Source organism: Aethalodelphis obliquidens, unplaced genomic scaffold (assembly GCF_003676395.1).
Source record: "Aethalodelphis obliquidens isolate GAN/ISIS:26980383/991018 unplaced genomic scaffold, ASM367639v1 scaffold8, whole genome shotgun sequence".
NCBI lineage: Eukaryota > Metazoa > Chordata > Mammalia > Artiodactyla > Delphinidae > Aethalodelphis > Aethalodelphis obliquidens.
The window spans coordinates 25988226-26007826 of record NW_020837952.1 but is presented as its reverse complement, the minus strand read 5'-3'; the positions used below and the strand labels follow the sequence as shown (position 1 = coordinate 26007826).

Sequence of the window (19601 nt, the reverse complement as noted above, 5' to 3'; positions counted from 1 at the left end):
CCCTCACATATATTTTTCACATTAAGTGGTAGGAGTTTTCTTTCTGAAGGATTTCTTCCCACAACCAATTCCTAGTGGTCTGATCTGGCCCTGATGCTCCAATATTTAGCTCGAGCTACCACCTACACATAGTCCTTTAGGCATTGCATCCCATCCCACTCATCTCCATCTGATCTGCCCTGGATGCACTGAATCCGCCATCCTCTTTTGGTTAGGGAGTAAGAAGAGTGATGACACATATATGCCCCTATTTTCTTGCTTTTCCAGACTTCTCCACAGTCTACCTTGCTGTACAAAGGCTCGGTTGATTTGATGGCTTTGTCTATGGAAGGGATGGAAATGGGGAGGTTGGGTATGGCAATCAAAGGAGGGTGGAGTCTTATAAGAAGAGACATAAGAGAGATGATCTTTCTCTCTGCCATGTGAAGATACAATGAGGAGAGTTGTAAATGAAGAAGAGAGCCTTCCCTAATAACCCAACCATGCTGTTACCCTGATCTCTAGCTTTCAGCCTCCAGAACTGTGAGAAATAAATGTTTGTTATTTACGCCACCCAGTCTGTGGTATTCTGTTATAGCAGAGCCCTACCTGTCTGTCTGTCTATCTATCTCCAGACTAAGATAGCTCTCTTCCCACTAAACTCTCCCTTGGTCCCCTCTTTTTCTCTCTGACCATTACTGATACTTCTTTATTTTCTCCTCTCCCTTCATCTGCCCCAAGACTCTAGAGTGTAATCACATTTGATATTATTTTAGCACACATTTAATAGGATTTTTCTCTACACTTCTTTTCTCAAACACCCTGCAGTACAACCTTATGATTTCAATATTACTGCCACCTCAGTTAAACAGCTTCTGGCCACAGAGTCTGGCACTGGAATGTAATGTTTTCACCAACACTGGTGTCCCTGGCGCAGTTTCAACATGTAGAGATACATTCCCAAAAAAGGACATAGAGTAACCTTGGAGGAAGACTTTGGAACTAAGTATGAAATTCAGTAAGTTGTTTTCCTTCAATTATAGGGACACCATGTTGGGTGAGCTTTGCAGAAACGTAAGTGCAGCCCACATGCTGTACTATAAGGCCATAACTATAACTCCCTCGGCTCTTTTATCCTTGGGACAGAAACCTACTGAGCTCATTACCTCCCCTGTTGGCCTGTTCTTGTGTCATGAGTCCAGCCTGATTTGGGGCCATCTTTGATTCCTCCTTTTCCACCTCCCATGAAGAGTAAGCCACCACATCCTGCCAACTTCCCTCCACCTTGTCACACTTGTTGGTTCTCTCTAACTTGTTGCCACATCTCGAGATCAGAAATCCAATCTCTCTTGCTACCATGCCATCAACACCAAAGTAGTCTTCTTATAATTGCTAAAATGACATTTGATCACACTAGCTCCCTCATTAAAAGCCTTTAATGACTTGCCAACGTAAAAAATCTCCAAACTCTACCATAGCATTCACAGCCCATCCTAACTTCCTCATCTCATTTCCACAAACCCTGTGCTCCACTCCTGGTCGATACTCACTTGTCCTCACAGAGAACTGAATACCCGTCTTTGAACTGCCTGTCCTTTAGCCTGAGATGCTTTCTTTTCCCATTGTAAATGTGATTTAAAAGTCACCTCCTCCCTGAAGATTTTACTGATGATTTTCTCAGTCAGAACCTTCAGACAAACCTTTGTCTGCCCTGCAGCATTTTCTTTTGTACTATTGCAAAGCATACATCTCTTTCTTTTCTGGTATTGGAGGACTTCTGTGGTTATCTAATAACATAAAAACAATATTCTTGTGGGAAAATGTGTTTTGAATTCAGAACTATTGGCTTCAGGATGAACTCTGGGAAGACTATCTCCTTGTAACAAGGGGGATCCTTCCATTACTATTCCATACTCTACTTTAATACCCAAGAACACTGTCACCCCCTTCTTCCCTTAGGCAGTTCTAATGTCCAATTATTCTAACTTCATAGAAATAGAATTGCAAAACAGCTGGCTGTAAGCAATGATCCTTTTGTGTGAGATATAAAGGGGCCACTAAAGGCTTTTTGTATTTACAATGAGAACTAGAAAGCAGCAGTTCAAAGCCGAATAATGCAAGATGCCTGCAGTTTTCATCTTGACAATTTTGCATAATTATACTGTCTTCTTTCTTAACTACCACAGTGACCGTGGGCCCTTGTAACCATGGCCTTTCCATTTCAACCAAAGACTTGTTATGAAACAGCCTCATTTCAGTTGTTTTGTTCAATCCCTTCTGAGCCAGTACCCAGCTTCTGAGTAACTTTAGGTATCATTCCTTTCACCTTCCCGCTCCCCCCGGCCCACCCCATGGATAATGTTCAGTAAATTTCAACTTATCGTGTTGGAAGAGGAAAGTAGCACTTTTATCAAGTAAGGTCCCAAATTTCAAGTGACTGAAAACTCATTTCAGTCCACCACATATGGTGGAAAAGTCCAGAAGTAGGGCTGTGTGGCAAAGATTAATTGTCCCCTAAAATCCTTTTCTCCCTTCTTTTTATTTTTAAAAGATGTATAAAATTTATTTATTGTTTTTGGCTGGGCGGTGCAGCTTGCGGGATGTTAGTTCCTCCACCAGGGATTGAACCCGGGCCCTTGGCAGTGAGAGCATGGAGTCCTAACCGCTGGACTGCCAGGGAATTCTCTCCCCTCCTTTTTTTTTTAGCAATGAAACTCCTAAGTTTTACCTGGGCACCATTTCATCCAGCTAGAAATATTTCTCCCAGACTCTCTTACAACTCAGTATGGCCAAATAAGTAACTTTGGCTATTGGAAGTGAATGGAAGTGAACTCCATAGCATATCTTTAAAACAGTGGCTCTCAGTGGAGGGGCTATTTCATCCCCCAGACATTTTGCAATGTCTGGGGAGATTTTTGATTGTCATAACTTGGGGAGGTGATATGGGCCTTAAGTGGGTAGAGGCCAGGGATTCTGCTAAACATCCTACAATGTATAGGACAGCTCTTAACAGTAAAGAATCATCACCTCCAAAATATCCATAGAGCTAAAATTGGTAAATCCTACCTTAAAATAAGCTTCACGTCCTCCACTTTATATTTCTTTTTTCTTGCAGCTGAAACATGGATGATATGGGAGGGCAGTGAACCAGCTTTTACCTTGCAACATGAAGTCAGTACTCCAGGGGAACAGGACAACAAGGTAGGAAGATCTTGGGTTCCTAAATGACCTCACAGCCCCAAACTGCCTACCAGTCTTGCCCACCCACCCACCTATGGACATGAGGGAGATAACGAATTTCAAACAGCAATTGTATCTTTTGGAGTCTCTTTGTTACAGCAGTTCAATCTGCTCCCTATTTAATACAGAGTCAACAATATCACGGTCCCAGGTTTGCCTGTGTCTCTACTGTTTTCTACAGAGTCCTCTGCAAATTCCACACGGTGGCCTCCCCAAGATATCCTAGGCTTTTCTCTTAAGGATGTAGATGACTGTAGCAGCTTCAAGTCTCATATCATCACACTATACCATCCAAAGGAAAGAGAATCTACATCAGAATTCCCAGGAAAAGTCCCAAGTTCACTCTGATTGGACAAACATAGATGAAATGTCAACCCTATATTAATCCCTGTGTTGAAGATGATGTGATGAACTAAGACTGGCTTAGTCCTGGGTCATGTGCCCATCCCCAAACCAATCAGAAGTGCCAGGAATCCTACCTTTGGAGCTGGGTGTAGGTGCAACTCTAGCCTAAGTACAAGGCTAAGAATAGAAGAATATGGTAGTTCCTCAAACAGGAATTAGAAGGCCCTTACCAAGAATGCTGGGAATAGAAGTTGGGAGGCAACCAACCAATGTTTATAGAGTTTCTCAACCTAGGGTCTTGAGGATTCCATCTCTGTCTAAACTTGAAAGTGTGCATACACTAATTTTCAGAGAGCCATTCCTTTCCACTTGAGATCAAATTCCTAGGAATGAGCCATTAAGCACTTGTAAAAAGTGGTCCATGATATGAAACTTACTTTTTTTCCTAGGGGAATGCAGAAAAGTATATGTTTGTATATCTTACAGTAGACAGATAGATCTAATTATCATTGAATTAAACTGCCATATCAGTATTACAAAAAAAAAGTGGTCTAGCAGTAGCAGAGACAGCAGAGTTAAAACATGGCAGATTTAGGATTTAGAGTTTCCTTGCCAGCTGCGGCTTTTTCTTGTACACTGACGGAGTATTTCATCAGTAAGCCAATCATTAAACAGTATACAAATAAATAGTAATAGGGTTCACAGAGCAGACAATTTCCATTTCCATCACTGGCAGTTACAACACATTTACTTGCGGGGGTCTTTATAAATTACAAGTACTTAGAGAAGACTACATTGAAAAACTTATGTGTCTTTATAGTTTAAAATGCTCCCTGTAATGTTATAGTAAGGATGCAGCATTAAAAATATATTCCAGGAAAATTTTCCTCTGAGCCCACAATTTAAAAATGAATTTACATTAGTTAAGTTCAGTGTTTGCTAGAAGAAAACAACATGACACAAGTGACTGCCACAGAGAAAAGCAACCTCATTGTAGTGAGACATTATAAAATAGCAAAGGCTGATTTAGCTCATTAATGGCGGCAGAGTGCTTTGATGAGACAAATACATAAGCGCAAAATGCTATTGTTATGAATTAAGTGGAAAGCATTTTTGGTCGTGGTAGCGGAAGCCACTGAATTCCAACAGTCATTTTTGTTGTTGCCAAAGTGGACTGTACGTGACCGACAGCCTCTTGACTAAAAGTGTGGGAATGCATGAACAAAACCTATGGAGTAGGACTACAGCCAAGAAAGATTTTCCAGATGTGGTGCGTTTATGGGCAAGTAAAAGAACAGTGTGAGGGTTTGAGCTCCACCCTTGGTAGAGGAAGGGGTTCACTGTGTTTGCAAAACCCAAATCTTTCCTTTTCAGTATTGAAGGTGAAATTCTTCATCTGTAATTCAACCCTCTTCTTCCTGAACTTTCGAAAATCTTTTGGGAAGGGCAAACACATGAGACTAGGAACCGTAGTAATTATGTTTGATTCTTTCTGGATGACTACAAAAAGTTTCATGGAATGACCATGTATAAACTGTTTGTATGAGCGGATTGGAAAAACAAAAACAGTCCAAGGATTCAGCAAAGCAAACAAAATTGCAAACAGCAAATTTGACTTTTTTCTTTTTCTTTTTTTGGACATTTGGGCTTAGCCTCTTATTTATGCCAGATGAAAGATCACTAGTAAGATACTTTCTTCCTTTCTTTCTTTCCTCCTTTTTTTTTTTTTTTAACAATTATTAGACATTTCTACTTGATGAGATAACATTGGTAACTGGATAACATTGCTGGGATTTTTTTTTTTTTTTTTTTTGCGGTACGCGGGCCTCTCACTGTTGTGGCCTCTCCCGTTGCGGAGCACAGGCTCCGGACGCACAGGCTCAGGGGCCATGGCTCACGGGCGCAGCCACTCTGCGGCATGTGGGATCTTCCCGGACCGGGGCACGAACCCATATCCCCTGCATCGGCAGGCGGACTCTCAACCACTGCGCCACCAGGGAAGCCCCTATTGCTGGGATTTTTAAGCACATGTAATATGGCAATAAATGGATGCTACTCCTTATCCACATAGAGAAGGTTTCCAGGCAGTTCAGCCTGAGTTCAAACCAAAAACAATGTGAGAATAGAGATGCTCTTACACTTAATATGACTGAACAGGGTTTGTGCTCTGGTGGGGTTACTTCAGCTTCACCCAGTTCTCACATTGGTTCAGCCAGAATGGATTTCACTCTCATTAACTCCCTATTCCTTGCATGTACTTGCTTTAAAATATCTATGTGTCTTCTAGACATTTTGCAGTCCAAATATTAGAAAGTTTATGGACTGAGCCTGTCTAAGGATAATGGAGGGAGAGATTTGGAAATGTTTCCATAGGGAGTGGAGGAATCTCTCTCCATGTCCTCACTTTGAATTGCTTCTAGAACTTGTCAAGTGCCTGGGTCTGTCTCCTAGGGAGTGGGGGAATGGCCCCTACATTTTCTTCGTTGGAAATATCTCACTGCTTCTTTCTCTTCTTGAGAAAGGAGATGAATTCATGATCTCAGGAAGGTTTCTTTTTCCTTGCTGTCCCCCTCCTGCCTTTAAGTGACATTGTTAAGCATGCCGACCTGGAATAGGATGAACAAAGTGGCTTTCATTTTCTTCTGCAAAGGAGATAATGGTTTTTAAGACTCACAATATTGCTGATAACTCATACTTTCCACCTTTGGTTTGAGATTTCACAGTATGAATAATGCATGCCCTATTTTAAAGACACAAAACTTTGAACACCATGGTTGGTTTGTTATTAAGTTTCTTTATGTAAATATTGATTTCCTTTATCCTTCTAGAGAGGTATTTTATTTTGGTTCATTGATGGCCAAATATGGTTCTATTTTATAAAGCTGTGAAACTCTGTTCGAAATCAGCTGGTGCTCTGCATGTCAGGAAGATAAGTAGCTTTGCAAGAGAGATCAACTTCTACCTTGGTAATCTGGTTTTCTTACAATACTGTAAGGAGAAAATAAACTATGACTTCAATATTATACTGCATATAGGAAAATGACAAGGAGTAATATAATTCTGTGGTGATTTTACTGCTTTTGATGAAGCAAATTTGTGATTAAAGTCAATCACAGCATATCAGTATTTCAGACCTCAGTAAAAACTCACAATAATATTATTGTACATACTGATTTCTATGGAATTGACAACACCTAAGATTCTTCATCCCTAAATCTGGGAGAAGTGAGAGTTGGGGTGTTAGAGTTAGTCAAACTCTTTATATAGAATATTTGGTTTATGTGGATCAGTTTAATTCTTTGCAAGATTCCAGAGCCACACACTAAAAATAGCCACGGAGATGGCCCAGAGGTATAAATGTTAGGGCTGCTCTTATTTTCCCCACATTTGACATTTTCTTTTTAATTGTTTACTCTTTTTATATATATATAAATTTATTTATTTTATTTATTTTATTTTTGGCTGCATTGGGTCTTGGTTACTGTGCACTGGCTTCCTCTAGTTGTGGCGAGTGGGGCCTGCTCTTCATTGTGGTGCGCGGGCTTCTCATTGCGGTGGCTTCTCTTGTTGCGGAGCGCAGGTGCTAGGCGCATGGGCTTCAGTAGTTGTGGTGCATGGGCTCAGTAGTTGTGGCTCGCGGGCTCTAGAGCGCAGGCTCAGTAGTCATGGCACACGGGCTTAGTTGCTCCACGGCATGTGGGATCTTCCTGGACCAGGGCTCGAACTCATGTCCCCTGCACTGGCAGGCGGATTCTTAACCGCTGCACCACCAGGGATGTCCCTGACATTTTCTTGAATCATAGATATTCTACAGGCTGACATCTTTTACTTTGATGACTTTTGGTTTAATATAACTTAAGTGGTTATTCCATTTTTCTTGCTATTATTCCTTAGTTCTGTGGTACAGAATTCACTCATTGATGCATCCATTCATTTATTCATTCACCTGCTCAGTCTCTCATTTACTGAGTGCCTATTATGTGCCAGGCATTTATCTTTTAGCCAGTGTCCCATTCAATCTTGTACCCTCATGCTTGACACAGAGCCTGGCACATGGTAGAATCCAGTAAATATTTGCTAAATGATTGCATCAGTCAGTGAGGTATAAATATCTGTTGAGCAAACTCTTAGGGAAGAGAGTGAGGGGATACAGAAAACTATAGAACCCAGTTTGTTCTTCAAAGAGCTCACATTTGGGTGGGAGGAGAAGACAGAAATTCCTGAAAAGTTAAGTTTAAATCAACTCACATCTTTTGTATTAGGAAAGATAGCGTAAGACAGTATATGTTTTCTTGCTAAATGATTTGTATGGCAATGACAGTGAGAGGAATTCGGAGCAGATGGACACCCTTCACTCGGTTGGAAACGCTTAGTTTGAATTCAAGGCTCTACACTTAGGGAGTCCAAATGAATGTCACAAAGAGAGAAGTAACCTTTTGTTAGTTCTAAACAAGACCAGCTCTCATGTCCTCTTTTCATTCCACCTCCACATATAGATGTACAATTTCACAAAACACCATACAGTGATATTTGGATGGTGTTTCTGCTTGTGTAGAGAAGAAAAGAGGTCGCTAGATGGATTGCCTTTCTTTGAACTTGTTTTTTTTCCCTTGGCCTTTTCCAGCCTTCCCGAGCATAATGGAATTTCATGGTTGCCCTAAAGTGATTTTCATAAATAGGCAACCCCTACATCTTAAGGCGGTTTAAATGAAATGGAATTTTGTGTGGTGTGCAGGACTTTATAAATAATAGGATACATACATACCTGCCTGTAACATTTGCAGGGCCCAGGTTAAAACTTCAAATGCAAGTCCATATACCATATGTCTAAATTGTTAAATGTTATAAACTAGAACACAAACTGTTAAAATATGTAGTTTCTATTCTCATCTCTTAACACATAATAACCAGGAAGTCCAGCTTTAAATCAAGAGTTCTCAGACTCCTTGGGGTTCAGCAATGGAAACGGCCCCCTTTTTCTCCTCACTAAACTCCCACGCACACCATAAGAAGTTTCACATACACCCATGGGGACGCCCCAGCCTGCATGTGTCCAAAAACTGCTCTTTAGCCATGGGGTATGCACTTGCCTTCAGGCAGTCATATCTGGGGGGAAAAAAATCTTCAAAGACCTCGTGAATGAACTTGAGATCATTTTGGCAGGGAGCATTGGATCTGAGGTACCCAGAGCCCGGTCTAGAATGGAGAGTTGGGTGCAGCCCCTAGATGAGCGTGTTCTGTTCTGCTGGTCTTGAGGATTCTTCATCCCCTGGAAGGGTAGATAGAGGAGGACCACAGTAGGATCTCTAAACTCTGGGTTCCAGGGCACGGTCCCTTCTTGCCCACATCTAAGGCCTGTACTGCATATTCTCTCCCATTGAAAAAAAATTCTTAGCAGGCACTTTATTTTTCACTCTTTGTATTTTATCTCACTTATTCTTCATGGCCACCCCGAGAGAGAGGTTTCATTACCTCCATTTTAAAGCTGAGGGACCTGAGACTAAGTGACGGGTCCGTGGTCAGACAGTTAATATCAGTGATCATAGAAACCCTGCGACTTTGAACATTCATCCTAATCTAACATTCAGAAACTTGATCAGTTTTAGACTCTATACATTGTGCAAGGAAGGATGATTAAAACATGATATAACTCCTTACATGGTTTTCAATCCAGTAATTATACTGTAAGTTTAATGTTCACATTTCTTAACTAGACTAACAGACCCTGAATGGTCTGGCTCCTACCTACCTCTTCAGTTTCGTCTCTCAGGGTACTCCCCCTGCTGCTCCAGCCCTTTCAGCACCTTGAATACACTGTGTTTCATCCCTCTCTGGGGCCACATGCCTGAAATGCCTCCTCTTCATGCCCCTACCCTATACCTCTGTAATGAAGCTCATCTCTATATCATTTCTTCGTGGAAACTTTTTGACTGTCCATTTTAAAGCAGCTTCTCTTTTTATAATCTTCATTAAGGATGGCTATCGATCACTAAAAGGATGGCAAATGGGACTTGGTGAAAACAGCCCATTTACCCAATAACCCTTTCCCCAAGCTTCTCATCGGAAACACTCTAACAGGTGCTGCTCTGGATTGAATAGAACTTGACAGAAACGACCAGCTGGAATAACTGTAGTGAGCACATCTCATGATTTGCGTCAGATCACTAGCAATGTAGGACGTGAGTTTTCTTAGAGCAGAGGGAATAAAGTCATGAACTCCTTTTGGAGAAAAGCTATTCCATATCATCCGTCAGAAGATTTTGCCTTCTTTGTAAAGCAAGTTTATCTAGCAAAAGGCCATGAGATATGTTTTTTCCCTTGAATAACCACTTGTGGTATGGATGAGGTTAGAACATTCTGTTCTCATTCTTCCCAGTTTAGCATCAGGGTGGGAAGGATGGCGAGTGTTAAACGTTAAGAACTGTCATCTCTAGGAGTGAAGATTAGGCACAAAGCAAATATTCTAATGCAAGTTCATGATTTGCCTGGAAAGGCCATCCCAGAGGATGCAGAGGGAATTAATTTAGTGGCATTGTTGGGCAGAGTCAGAGGTCTGATTCTGAATCTTTTTGGAAATATTCTGGATGATTTGGATACAAGCCTAGATTCAAAAGGGTTAATTCTTACCAAGCAGCGCTGGATGTGCAGATACTTCAAACAACTCACAACTTGTTACTTCATCTGAAAGCCATTTTAAAGGGACAGTTAAATATCTTTATTGAATTAATGAATATGAGGGAAGACATGATGTTCTAAGACCATTTACGGTCTCTGAATTAAGTAGAAAATCTCTCTGTGTTTTTAATGCCTCTTTTAGGACGTGGCATAAATGAGTCAAAGGCCATATACCAATAAGCAATGTTAATGCTTTTTCGGTAAAACCGTTCCTAACAACTCTGTTAGATGGAGAGAAGTCAACATTTTACAGGATCAATTTGAATAATATAGTGCTAGATTTTAGGAGATAAAATTCAGCTAAGGAATTATTCATTAAACTATCAGTGTATTTCCCTCTCAAAAATATTGAAAGAGAAAGAGTTATATTTAGTCAAATGGAAGAAAATTTTCTTACACTGGCATTTTCAACATGGCAGTCAGAACAGTCCAAAGAATTTAATTAGGTAACTAATATGAATTTGATATTTGCCCTCAGTTCAGAGTGGCGATTTCAGGCATAAGGACAGGTCTACAGTACAAAAATTGAAAATAGGGCCTGAATGAGTTAATTGACCTTGACTCAAGATCCTCTCTGAAAACAGACTTACTGCATATTGCTTAAAAAAAGGAGATCCCTACATAATCTTGCTGAACATGAGCAGATGAAAACTGAGTTGGAATGTAAAAAGGTTTTGGAAGTTCCTGGAGGGCAAATTATACGATGAGTCAGGTTTATTGAACATTCATTATGTGTCCAATGCTTTGCAAGATGATCTGAGAAGATGGTGGGAAATATGGACACGTTGTTATTACCTTGGAGGAAGCTACAATGAGTGAATTTTAACCTGAAAACCTAAGAACAAATATTAAATTTGGAAATTTAGGTCTATTGGTCCTATTTTGGGTAATGCTTGGTTTACGTTGTTTTTTCCTGTGTCTTTGATCGTAATAAAGGTTTAATATTTATCACTGGAATTTTTTAAGGTCCACGTTAAAGTAGTACCAAAAATTTCTCCAAAAAAAAAAAAAAGGCAGATGAAGCATTAATGATAATGACAATGATTAATGAAAAACATTTAAACTTAAAAAGTCCAATCTGCCTATAATCACAAACACTAGTTTCACAGAAGAATGGGAGACCAAATAGAGTTAGAACGCAGACTTTGTGGCATAATTCTGAGGAAATCAAAATAGCAGCTCTAAGTTTATTTGGGAACTATTAACAGTCAATCAATTGATTTGTAAAAATCAATCCTCACCAGTCACCTGTCAGCCACACTCCAGCACCCCTAGAAAATCCTCAAAAAACAGAGCCTGAGCAAGAAAAAGAAACTGGGCAAATGGAAACTATGTTAACACTGATGAGAAATCAATACAAACATGGCCATGAATTTCAAATTGTAGGAAGAGAGAAGATGTCTATATGCTTATTCCTGCTGTGGTTTTTACTGCCTTCTTTGCTCTTAAAGTGCCTAAGCACAACTGCCATTCCACAAAAATGTAAATCCTAATTATGGACAAATCTACACCAAACACACACACACACACACGCGCGCACGCACACACATAATACATCACATCTATGGCATTCGTTTGTAAAGGCACTTCCAGGGAACAAGCATCATTCCTTTGTAAGGCTCTCTCTGTGGTTATTTGTTTTCTGGCAATGCAGAAATTCCTCTAAATAGGTCATCATAATACTGATAATCATCTCCAAGGTAACCAGCTTTCAAGGCAACTGGCTGAGGATTACATTTCTGGGTGGGGGAAATTACATTAGAGACATGGTAGTGACACAAGAAGATGCAATCTAGTGCCGTTGAAATTCCCTTTATCAAATATTCTCAAAGCATTTATCAAATATTCTCCTCATAATCTGAATTAAGTATGATTTATTTGGGAGACATTTGTAGGTAATGCTCAGTCTCTTACTGTACACAATAAAAGGCACAAGTGTTTGGTTATTTCTTTGACTGTGTAGGTTCAGCAAATAGGTCTAGGTGCTTGGGGTTTCTCATGCTAACCCAGAGCCCATATCTTAGCGCAAGTCTAGAGATAGGTATTTATTCTCACTTCCTGTCTGTGCCTGCTACTAACTGTGTAGGCGTTTGACAAACTCAGAAGAGAGATTGGATTCTTATGGGATTGTGCAAGAAAAATCTTGAGCATAAGGTGTCATGAAATTGAAGAGCTCTTCTGACAAATGTGTTCCCTAGATATGAAGGAATCCAGAATAACCAACTTCTTAGAAGTGCTCTCAAGTTTAAGTCCTTGAAATGTATTTTAGCCAAGAGGAGCTGGCACACAACCCAACCAAACCACTTCAGCTTGATTTCTTTTTTTAAATCTGAGTCTTCAAGTATTCAATACTTGAATAATTACGAGGAAGGAGCTATTCATGGTAATTTTATATTTGCAGACCACAGATAGGATATTTAGTTAAGAGTTAAAAGAACAAGTTGAGGCCTCCAGCTGAAGGTGATAGAGTGAAAACAGGTCATAGAATCTTCCATTTTTCTCTCACAACTAAAAAAGTGAACACCAACCCCAAGAAACACTAGCTCTCTCCTTCCAAACAACAAACCAGCTACCAAATTAAGGCAAGGAGTGCCCCTTACTAGTATGGACACCGAAACAAAACAAAACATGGGCATGTACACACGCATGCAAAATGCAGGCCAGGAACAGAGAAGATTCTGGAGTGACACAGTGTAGCTCCTAACCTTGACCTTCCTCCCTGCCCCTCTGAAGCTTCACTGGCGAATTTGATGAATTTTAAGCCTTCATTATTGCCCTCAGATCTCCAGAAAATTGAACTGAATGACTATCCTTATTTTTTTTCCTCTCTTTTGACTAAGGGGTGGTGGAATGGCCATTAGGCAGAAGTGGGCAGCTTCTTTTGGATACCACGTTGTATCAGTCAAGATGCCACAATGAATATAAACTCACAAGAAAGGGGATTTTTGTCTCATTTGTTTCCAGTGCCTAGATTAGAATAGTGCCTAGTAGAGAATAGGTACTCGATAAAAATGTGTTGAATGATTGTGGAGAAAAAATCCCAGAGTGTCCCCCTTCAGGGTGGATATGAGTCCTGATTGTAGGGAGGGGTTAAAACTTAGTTCAAAATGCCTATCAAATCCCAGAGAGAGCAGAATCCAGGAGTTCTAATTCACACAGATGTCACACAGCTTCCCTTCAGTCTAATTCACACAGATGTCACATAGTCTTCCCCTCCAGTCCCCACAGGAAAGTGGGTGGTATTCAATACCAAGTTCTCAAACCATAGCTCAGTGTGGAAACAAGTCAGAGTCAATGGACATGGAGTCAAGGAGAAGTCACGGACACTTGGTCAGAACAAAGAGAAGGTCCGGATAGAACAAGGTTGGGGGGAACAAAACAGAGACAAATATCCAAACATGCTAAGGCAACGCTCCCAAATAAAAACAAACAAAACCAACCAACCCTTAAAAGAAAGGAACATGGCATGCAGAGGAATGATAAAACCCTCACTCTTAAAGAAAACATAATCCAAAGCACAAAACAAAATTCCTCAGCAGCGCTTTGTACTATGAATCAAGTTAATGAGAACATGCACTCCGAAAAATATGAGCTCAATGATGAGATGAGAGAACACCAGGAAGGTTACAGAATTAAAGAAGGTTGAGGACAAAAACAACATTATAGAACAATAAGTAAAGGTGACATAGCAAGGAATGAAATAAACATGGCTGCAAATAAAATTACTGACCTAGAAGAAAGGCTTGTGAATACAAGAGGAGCAAAGGAATTAGAAGGTAATAGATTGGAGTTCCAAAGCACTTAACATAATTGAGGATCCCTGGAGCAGAGGATCCAATAAATAGAACAGGAAAAGTATTTGCAAATGTCATACAAGGAAGTATCACTAAAGACAAAGAAGCCTACAGATTGAAAGAGTATACCATGTTCTAGGACATATTGATAACAGAATGCTCAATACTACAAACATATCCCTGACTGAATAATTGAAGTTCGAGAATACAGACATTCCTAAGGCATTGAAGCAGAAAAAAAGTCACAGACCAGGAAGCAAAAATTAGGCTGCCCTCAAATATCTCCACAATAACATTCAACACGGAAGCAATGTGTAGGCCAACCAACATGTCAAGACAGATACTCTATCATGAAAGAATTTCAGTCAAGGATAACATATAATTGGGTCTTGTGAATTTCTGGTTTCAGTGATTCGGGGTGATGGTGTAGCCAACCTTAGAATATCTATCCTTGCATCTTCCGGTGTGTCTTCTGAACTCTAATCATGTCAGGTGTTTCATGGAAAAGGGAACTGTGGTCAAACCACTTGGAAACACAGAATCGCTGTCGAAACACAGAATCGCTGTAAGTCGTGCCTTATAGATTTATAATACATATCAGCAAATAACTGACTCTGAGAAACTTTTGCATTAGAGAAACTTGATTTTCCTGTAGAAAACATTCTTCAATCCAACATTTTTACTGACATAAATTGTACTCCCCAGAACACCTATTAACATTTTGCTAAAAGAGTATTTGATAGATTCCATTTGGAGAAAGTTTGATCTATGATAATGGAGGAGGAGAAGATTTAATAACTCAAAACAGTGGTCAATCCAAAAGCAAATCATATTTATTTGCCTACTTTCCCCCTTAAGGACAGTAATACAATTTTATGATTCATTCATTTTAAAGGACTGAAATTTAAAAATCCAGTTCTAGGAAGGAAAAAGTACTCCCAGGAGAGGGGTGACAGTAGGACCACTTTGAAAGTACTAACAAACTCTCCTCTAAAGCAGCCATTTTCAATCTTTAAGCACAGCTCAATTTCACATCTGCTTTGTTGAAAGGATTGCATCTTTGAGGGCTGCATTCCCACCATGGAGCTCTCGACATGGAGAGACTTCAGCTCAGTATAAATGAGAGAAATTCAAGGAGGTGTATTGAAACTGAACTCTCTTTTTCTTCCTTAGGGAAGCAGCAACAATGTAACTAAGAAAGCAAAGGAGTAAATAGCTTCTATTCCAGAAGAAAAACAAAGCCACCACTGCTTTGCAATACTTTTCCCTACTTCTCAGCAATTTTCCAATTTACATAAACAGTTTCTGACAGTGTGCAGTGCCTTCTAATTAGGTTACATACCACTGTTTCAGAACTGTGGAAGACTTTGCTGTCCACTCACATCCTCTCTTAATGCTACTTTGAACTGGAATGAGTATTTTAATTCAAGACTGGCTTGCCTCTATTTCCCTCCCATCCTGTCAGGAGACAGATATGTGCCAGGAATGTGGAGTGAAAAGTGGGAGGGAGCTTTCAGCTTTCAGATGGTGTTATATTTGTCCGTGTAAGATATCTCCAGGGAGCTGATGGAGGTAAGAAAGCGGGTTGAGGAGTAACTAAGAGAAGGTCGAAGGATTTCAAGGAGTGAAGGAAGGGACCCATTAACTGTAATGCGGCAGAAACAGCAAGAATCACCAGGATATGCTGCCCCCTGCAGGATTGTTTGGTAAAAACACACCAGTTAAAATTGACTACTTAAACGTTAAACAATCTCAGTGTTGACAGGATGTGAGCAATAGAAATGCTCATATTCTTCTGGTAGGGTGTTATTTGGTAATGTCTAGAAAAGCTGAAGATGTACATTCCCTACATCCCAGAAATCTCACTCTTACGTAAACATCCTAGAGATACTCCCCCATGTTTGGATAAGGAGACATGTATAGGAGTGTCCCTTGTTGTGCTATTTGTGACAGCAAGAAATTGGAAACAACCCAAATATTCATCAACAGAAAAATGTAAACCTCAGTTGGGGTATATTCCTACCATGAAATGCTATATACAGTAATTTAAAAGTAACAAGTTCACATTAACCAACATGGATTCATCTCAAGAATATAATTTGGAGAGACACATTCCTGCATAAGGATACATAATATGATACCACTTGTATATATAAAGTTTGAAAACACATAAAATACACAGAGTACAATATCATTTATATAACTGAAAACATGCAAAAACAAAACTGTATGTGTAATAAAAACATACTTAGGAATAATGAACATAAAACTTGAAACTAAGCTGAGAATCACAAACAGCAAATTTAAGATAACAGTTACCTCTGAGGAGAGAATGGGTGAAAAAGGATAGGAAAGGGTACCCAAGGTATTGTGATTAGATGTGCTAGGTTTTGTTTCTTTTGTGTACTGGGTACATGAGTATTCATTATATTATACCTAATATCGTAAGGCCTGAAATATTTCATTAAAAAAATTGAGTGTCATACAGAGTGAAGTAAGTCAGAAGGAGAAATACAAATACCGTATGCTAACTCATACATGTGGAATCTAAAAAAAAAAAAAAAAGGTTCTGAAGAACCTAGGGGCAGGACAGGAATAAAGACGCAGACATAGAGAATGGACTTGAGGACACGGGAAGGGGGAAGGGGAAGCTGGGACGAAGTGAGAGAGTGGCATGGACATATGTACACTACCAATTGTAAAATAGATAGGTAGAGGGAAGCAGCTGCATAGCACAGGGAGATCAGCTCCGTGCTTTGTGTCCGCCTAGAAGGGTGGGATAGGGAGGGTGGGAGGGAGACGCAAGAGGGAGGAGATATGGGGATATATGTGTATGTATAGCTGATTCACTTTGTTATAAAGCAGAAACTAATGCACCATTGTAAAGCAATTATACTCCAATAAAGATAAAAAAAAAGACTGAATGAGAATGTGTGTTCCATTGTTCTCCGTGCTGCCTCAAATTGTACTACAGACACTTTGGATGATTGATAATTGGTACAGGCTTTACATTTTAGATTAAGTTAAAAATATATTGCTGTTGTACAGTTTCTCAGGAAACGAAGCACAGAATGATTACGTCCACACACGTATATGTATATCTTCTGATTTTTGTTGTGTTTTTACTGTTTATGACTACTAAGTCATAAGCATGGTTTCCTAGTGGCCAACAGAGGAGCTGTTTTTTCCGTTTCTCGCTGAAGGTGTAATCATTTTCTGGAGCATATTGTACCTCTCCTCCCTCCTTTCTTCATCAACAGCACATGTGTCAAAGAATTTGTTAGTCCCAAACTTTTCTTTAAGAGCAGAAATAAATTTCCAATTGTTTGTTGTTTGAAATATTAATGTGGCTGATCGTTTTTTACTCATTCTCTTAGCAAAAATAAATTGGACTGAGTCTTTTTCCTTCCATTTTTACATTTAATCAATAACATAAATGATGTATGAGAAGGCTTAGTTTATAATTAACTGCATTTTGAAAAGATACTTGACAAAACGTGAAACTGAATTACCAATGCTATCATTTTTCTATCATTCACATGTTTGTGTTTGAAAATGTGATTATCTCTTATTTTATCACAAAACCATGCATATAAACCCCCAAGTCTACTTAGAAGAGGATTTATATACATACACATCAAATGGTAATGAAGATGAAGCTGTATGTTTCTGAGAAGTATTTGAACATGAGAGAGAGGAAAATAGCAAAAGTGCTGAACTTCTTGTCTTTGCCATTCAGCCTTGATGCTGAATCCTCCTCGAGGGGCTTTCGGGCAAATATCTACCAAACCTTTTCTTTCAGGAGGCCAAAGTGGTCGTAGGACTGTCTCACAGTTCCTTCTTCAATTTCTTGACCTTGCCTCCCTGCCTTGTTTCTTTCTGTCTGCCCTCCTGACGGCTCAGACTTAGCCTTCACAGCTCCCTCCCTCTTATTGGTTTACTTTCTCAATAGAATTTTCCCTAGGTTTGGAATGAAAATCCTTTAATAGGTATTTACACTCCAGAAAGCGAAAACAAAAATGGTTCTTAATGTAGCCGGCACCGTACCACTCCCGTTTAGCTGCACTAAGGCAAACTGCCCGGGGATGCCAAAAGCTCAGAGAACCTTGAACTTGCATGCATGGCTGGGATCCTGATTGCAAACAGGTAGGTTGATCTGAAGCTTGCAGAACTGGTTCTGTGGCAGCTTAGCTCAGCACTTTCTCCAAGCAAATCCTAAAATATACAGATTGTCTCTACCATTGACTTGTAAATTGGAAAAACGTCTGGGGAGAGCAGTTTGGCAACATTTTATGGCAACATTTTATCAACGTTTAAAATGCACGTTCCCTTCCACTCAGGGATTCTGCTTGGAAGATTTTATGCTCTAAATTCCCTTTCCTAAGAATGCAAAGGTACATGTAAAAAGAGATTCAAAAAGTATTGCTTATGAAGGCAAAATCACTATGTACAATCTCTGTATATCTACTACTAGAGTATGATTTAAAAATTATGGTCCATTCACACATTGAAATGGTAGGCAACTGTTCTGTGCTGTCATGCAGAGATGCCTAAGTGGTAAAGCCAAGGAATTTCTGGGTGGTGCTTTACTGTTCCTTGCTTTCTAGCACGCACCTTTCTTTGATATTGACAATTGATATTATATATATATATTTTTTGTGTGTGTGTGTGTGTGTGTGTGGTACGCGGGTCTCTTACTGTTGTGGCCTCTCCCGTTGCGGAGCACAGGCTCCGGACGCGCAGGCTCAGCGGCCATGGCTCACGGGCCTAGCCGCTCCGCGGCACGTGGGATCTTCCCGGACCGGGGCACGAACCCATGTCCCCTGCATCGGCAAGCGGACTCTCAACCACTGCGCCACCAGGGAAGCCCTTGATATTATATTTTATATAAAGTGTATTACAACAGAGCTTCAAGACCTTTTCCCAACCAGATTGCCTTCATCAAGTCTCTCCTATATCAACATTATAGAGCTATCACTATAGCAGAATTACATTTTTAAAAAAGTAAAATAGTATGATAATATTTATACATAATATAGATTCTGTGCTTATATATGCATGGAAAATTTCTGGACAGATACACCTGAAACAGTGGTTATCTCTGGATAGAAGGGTTGGGTATGGGGGTGGAGAAGAGACTTTATACTTCTGGTCTGTTTTTACTGCTTTTTCATGAACACATATTACTTTTAAAAATTGAAAAATGAATTTTAAACAATTCTATACACAGAAGTACATAAAATGGAAAATTAGTAAAGGCCATTGAAAAGGGGCAGTTATCTAAGTCCTTCAGATGCAGGCACCCTCACAAGGCCCTGCAAAAAACAAAACAAAACAAAACAAACAGGCCCTTGTGTTTTCTGCGGTGGTCCATGAAATCAGAGACTTGTCTATTTTGCCTATCACTGTATCCCTACTGAGGAAATGGTTCCCTGCAGTCCCACTGCTACCCGATTCTTCGGGACCCTAAAGGTTTTGCCTTACGTCTGTCTGGCTAGGGTAGCAAACATCCCCTCTTCAGAGAAGCCTTCTGTGATTCTTGTAGCCCTCATTGGTCCCTTCTTTTCA

The 19601-nt window shown here is 39.9% G+C and overlaps 1 long non-coding RNA gene across 5 annotated transcripts in view; it reads left to right on the top strand.

Moving 5' to 3' along the window:
• LOC113620782 (uncharacterized) overlaps window positions 1-16088 on the top strand; it is a 95113-nt gene extending 79025 nt beyond the window's left edge. For all 5 annotated transcript variants that reach the window (XR_003432912.1, XR_003432911.1, XR_003432910.1 and 2 more), the window contains 2 exons: window positions 3095-3180; window positions 15207-16088. This is a non-coding gene — a long non-coding RNA (uncharacterized LOC113620782). The remainder of the gene's footprint in view (window positions 1-3094; window positions 3181-15206) is intronic.
• The last annotated feature ends 3513 nt before the right edge of the window (window positions 16089-19601 follow it).